We start from the raw sequence: 6,064 nt of genomic DNA on the forward strand, positions 1-6,064 counted from the left end.
GAGCACCCCCCCTCCATCAAATGACCAAAAGGAAATTCAAGGAGCCCACAGTTTATGATGCGAAAACACAAGTTCACATTACATCCGGTTAAAGCTCGCTGACATTTTACTTGATGCAGTGATTGTAGAGATGCTTATCCAGGCTGTAGACACATGCTGTGCACTTGTCTGTCTGCTCCGTTGAGGCGTTTGAATAGCAGTTTGAGGTGCAGAGGAATTAAGGCGTCGGGGAGTCAAGCTCACAGACGATGTTCGGCATCTTAGTGGATCGCAGGGAGCTGCATTTGTGTACGCCTGTGTCCGAGTCATTGAATAATTGATGATGGCAGGGAGAAACAGCACATGTAATACCGGCTCCATCTGTGACCTCAGTTGATAAGAATCGTTGCTGTCCATGAAATCAGTAGCTTCCCTTCGCTGTGAGGGTGCAGGAGGTTCAAAACAAGGGGGAGGGTAAGGAGGAAGAAAGAGGCACATATGGATCACTTTAATACTAGCAATATAGGTTTTTACATCTGAAAACTCAACCCAAAGAGAAATTTCTTTAGTTAACTTGCATCAGGATGATCTGGATTTGAGAGAGGCAAAAACGAGAGACTATTGTGCCTGTTTGCACCAAGACAGAAATGTCGCCAAGCAAGAGGTCACCGGGTTGTTTCACCAGGAGAACAAATAGGGACTGATTATGGAAAAAAAATGCTCTAGTCTATAGCATGATCCTCGTTGTGTGTCAATATTCTAGATGAAGCCACAAATGTTTGAGCTTCACATTAATAGTTAAAAATTTGGGAGATTTTTCACGTTGTTGCAGAGAGCTTGATAAAAAAAAGATTGATACCGTTCTCATGTTTGGACGTTAAATATGAAGCTACAGCTAAAACAAAATGGCCTACCAGCACCTCTAAACTAAACTATATTTCAGGTCTATTTTTCCTGCTGAGAATTAGTTGAGAAGATTGATACCGCTTTCATGTCTGAGCCTTAAATATGAAGGTACCGTCAGCAGCTGGTTAGCTTAGCTTAGGTTAGCATTAAGACTGGAAACTGGGGGAAAGAACTAGTCTGGCTCTATCTGAAGCGAAGAAGGTAACAATTATCTGCCGTTCAGCATCTCTAACTTGAACTATGTCTATATACTAAAACTATCTTTCTTTCTACAGGTAGAGTTAGATGCTAGCGTCCGCTGGCTTAGCTTGATTTAGCCCCCCGTAAAACAACATGTTGTTTTTACACTTTGGTTTTTGTATGGATACAAGTGAGATATAATGTATGTTTTTGTGAGCTTTAGAGGTGCTGGTAGGACAGAGCTAGGCTGTTTCTCCCTGTTTCCAGTCTTTGTGCTAAGCTATGCTAACCAGCAGCTATATTGTATATATAACGTATAGACATGAGAGTGGTATCAATCCTCTCATCTAACTCTCGGCAAGGAGACAAATAAACGTTTTTCCAAAAACATCAATTCCTTTATACTGTACATCAAAGTGTGTGTACACTCTCACTGTACGGGGTAATTTGGGACAATTTCTGAAGGTTTTTTTGCAATCAAAACTCTCACACACAAACTAAGCCATGTTTAAACTGAATGTTCTGCACATTTAAAACAAGGCCTGCTTCATCATATTACACACAGACAATGTCACACATTCAGTCTATAGCCTTCATGGGATTATTGTTAACACACAAAGCACTTGCAATATGTATCTGTTCTATCACAAATACTATACTCTATTGCACCAATGATGTTTTCTTATATTCTTTTCCACAATATGATGAAATTCTATGAATATATGATGATTTTTCTCAAAGAAGAATCGATACACACTGACTGTTAACTCCTGTAGTTTTTTTCTTTCTTATCCGTTCTCTATGTGTAGAAACTGCCATCGTTCATGTTGTAAATTGTGTTTTCTGACAAATTGCGTTCTGGTGCTGTTGTTGTTTGACTCAATGTACAGTTTACCTTCTCCAGAGTAATCTGTTTTTCTGGAAGACTCTGGAGGCATCTGGTTATACTGTAACTGAATAAAGATTTTTTGGCAGCTGTTTGTTAGCTGCTGTCACTGTGTCTTTTGTTTGCTCAAAAACATTTAATGTGAAAAACATGCACTCTAAAAGTTTGCCACTCCAATTCTGGAATATAACTAAGTACATTTACTCGAGTACTGTGTTAATATTTAAGTACATTTTTGAGTTACTTATAGTCTTTCAATTTTTCCTCTACTTTTTACTTCTGCTTCACAACATGTCAGAGGCAAACAGTTAAGATAACTACATTTACTTGACAGCTATAGTTAGTTTTCTGATTCAGATTTTTACACACAAAATAGTTGAAAGGTTTTTAAAATATGAATTACCCAACAGTATATTCAGTTGATAATAATAGCCTTACCTCCACAAACTGCTTACACAGTAATACATCATGTATTATAATCCAATAATACAAAATCAATGTCATTCTGCAGCATGAGTACTTTCACTAGCAATACTTTGATACAAATACCTGTCTTTTCCCAGTGCATTTCATAAATTAGAGCCTTTATCCAATCAGATTTCCCCCTGTGCTGTCTCCGGGTGAAAAATCTACCTTGAGGCCTTCAGAATTTCGAGTGAATCCCTCTGCCGTTTCTGCCATTCTTTAGCCAATGAAATTTCGAGTTTGCCCTGTTGGGCGTTTCTTTGACAGGCCAAGGCCATACTGTCTCTACTGTCTATGCTTTTATCTGGCCCCATGGCTCATGGATGTATTAGCCATGGCTGGCCCCATGGCTGGCCCCATGGCTGGCCCCATGGCTGGCCCCATGGCTGGCCCCATGGCTGGCCCCATGGCTGGCCCCATGGCAGCCACCTACGTCCGCATTTTTCAGACCAGTTAGTAAAGGTGGCTGAGAAGCAAAGCTAGCTAGCATCACATAACCGTAGCAGTAGCCTAACGTTATTTCAAGTTCGTTTCTAGATTTAGATGTGAAGTTGATAAAAGAAAGGTAGATGTACTTTTTCTTTAAATGATGAGGATGATGGATTTTCCTGCATTTTAGTAAAATTATTTTAGCTATCTAGCTATTAGACTACTGCTTGCGTATGCTGCTGGTGTTAAAACCTCTGAAGACCCACACAGTTGATTGCAGTTATTCTCGCTGATTAGACCTATGCTCAGGTTAAAGGTGGGCCGGAGCTTAGATGGGAATTTATAAAGTCAAAAATCTTTTCTACCAATATATATATATATATATATATATATATATATATATATATATATATATATATATAGATAGATATATAGATATAGATATAGATAGATAAATGTGTAGTTTATACTGCCCTATCAGGTGCAATCTATCTCTATCTATCAAAGCTAACAAGACACAAAATGTCAGTCAATCAGCCTGCTTGGTTCCTGGATTGGACATGATGGATTGAGACAAAGTATGTATGTGTAAATGGACTGTTCTTATATAGCGCTTTTCTAGTCTCAACGACTACTCAAAGCACTTTTACATAGTACAGGAACCATTCACCATTCACACACATTCATACACTGTGGCCGAGGATGCCACCTGCTCATCAGATAATCAGTCACACACATTTACACTCCGATGCACAGCATCAGGGGCAACTCGGGGTTCAGTGTCTTGCCCAAGGACACTTTGACATGGGACTGCAGGGCCAAGGATCGAACCATCAACCTTCCGATTGGCAAGAAACCGCTCTACCACTGAGCCACAGTGTGTGTGTGTGTGTGTGTTTGTGCGTGCGTTCTTGCGTGTGCGCGTGCATGTGTGTGTGTGAGATGCAGCCTCCTGCCATACTGCGTAAAAGTGATGCTTCAGTCACCATGTATTCGAGTCTCTGCAGTAGTGTATTGAAACTGTCTAGGTGTTGAGCCTTGTGTTAAATCACTTTATTCCACACGATAATGTCCTGGTGTCATGGTGAGGTTATTCAAGGTGGTTTAACTGTGGTAGGATAGTACTGAAGGCCCAGGTGTAAGATAAACGACCTGCCACCGGTAAAATCTAAGTTTGTACTTTTGCAGCCACTTTTAAAAGGACGTGGGCATTTCACTACAGTCTTTACTCACTATTCTATTACAGTATGACAATGTTAGGTGGTAAAGCCCCTAAAATCTTGATTAAAATCTTAGTAAAAAATGTATATTTAAATCTTCATTTGTGCTCTGTGCACTTCAGACCAGTAAGTGAAGCATAGATAAACTACATCATCATAAATTCATAATAAAATCAAGCAGATTTTCAGACTCTTATCTCCTCAGTGTCCTCCTGGAACTGGGCTTCTAGAGAGATCTACCAAATATTATATTAACCAGTTAAAACTATGATTCAGGCAATCTGTTTTGGTCTGGATGAAGAATAAATAAAGCCATCAGGTGTTGCTGCTGTTCTTGGCCGCCCTCTTGTGTTCAAATGACGCACCACAGCTGAATGAGTTTTTGTTTTTTGTCCTCAAAGAAATAGTCAAATTTTTTGAATACAGTCACTTTTTTTGACCTTCTGTGGGTAAATTCAAATGTTTCCCCATAGTAGACACACTGATGCGTTGATAATGTCACGTCCTTCAAACAGTGGTAATTAGCATTTGAGGAAATCCCCATGAAGTCAAATAAATTCCCATTTTCACCCCCACGTGGCTATATAAAGACATTTTACTCAGAACAAGTTTACTTCAGAGCTATTTTTAATTAGAGCGTGTCTTCACTCCACAGTTCCAATTAAAGAACAAACAAATGCGTGTTGTATGTATGACTCAACACAAATAAAACCCCTCATGCCAGATAAAAGGCTTTAATAAATTCTCTCAGTGAACTAGGTCATGGCTGGAAAGTGATGTGAGGACGAGATACTGTACTGTGGAAAATCAAGTTCTATCAACTCAGAATAGCAAACAGTTGTTTCATAATGAGTGAAATCAAGATGTTAACAGCAGAAATCCCTGGGCCTGTATGTGGTGTCCTCTCGGGACACTGATTCACAGTTTGTGTGGCACATGACATCACTAATGATCAAGTGGGAGAGCTGATTTACATTCATGTTTAGCCAATCGTCCTGGTCCTCCCTGAGCTCAGGAGAAGTGTTAGAAACGTGTGTTAAATCCTTGTGTCCTCCCTTTGTGTACCAGAGGAAACCATGGCTGTGTTCAGACTGGCTCTGTTTGCCCTTCACGTTTTATTTATCCTCCAACAGTAGCCCTGTGCATATCAGACAACTATGGCGAGAGTAACTGTTTAGAAGTTTAACAGAAAATAAGCATGTGAAGCTAGCCTGACATCGCCAGACCAAACTGCTGATGTAAAGGCCCTGACACAGCAACCCGATAATCGGCCGTCGGACAGTCTGGCGAGGTCAGTGACTCAAGTCTGTTCGGTGTGTTCCATGCCGTCGTCCGTTTGAGGGGCCGTCGGCCTTCATTTAGGCCGATTTGACATGTTGAATCGGAAGGCGGGCAGTCGGACTCAATGGCCAATCTGATTGGTGGAGTGCTAACCTGGAAATGACGAGCGGGATGAGCGTGACAAACACCTCTCAAAATCTGACAAAAATCTTTTAAACTGACCTTTCTCGATCTGAAATGAAGACAGATTCAGCAACTGCACGGCCTATTTCTCGCTTATGTTTTCAGAAACACGTTTTGGTGAACTATCTTCGTAAAATATGAGATCATATTCCGAACGAAGCCGCCATTATGCCCGATTGTAAAATCCGGGAGCAGCCAGACCCACGTGACGCGTTTGTCCAATCAGCTGCCGGTTTTCATTTTTTGGTGCGACAATACAAATTAGCTCCGCCTGCTGTTATGGAGAAGTATTACATCTCGCGCAGAACGTACGCTCAAGTCGGTGCCGCTTCGTTGTGTTCCGAGGCACTTTTTGGACCGCCTCGGGGAGCCGACTGATCAGTCCGACTGCCTTTTCTGCCAACGGTCGGCCGTCGGGTTGGTGCATCAGGGGCTTAAGGGTCAGGGTTGCCAGAGCAATTAATTACAACATGAGCTTGCAGATTCGTCTGGTTCCCAGGCTAATGTGAAGCAGCACAAGACTGTCCAACTCAAG

Source organism: Perca flavescens, chromosome 14 (genome assembly GCF_004354835.1).
Source record: "Perca flavescens isolate YP-PL-M2 chromosome 14, PFLA_1.0, whole genome shotgun sequence".
NCBI classification, from domain to species: domain Eukaryota; kingdom Metazoa; phylum Chordata; class Actinopteri; order Perciformes; family Percidae; genus Perca; species Perca flavescens.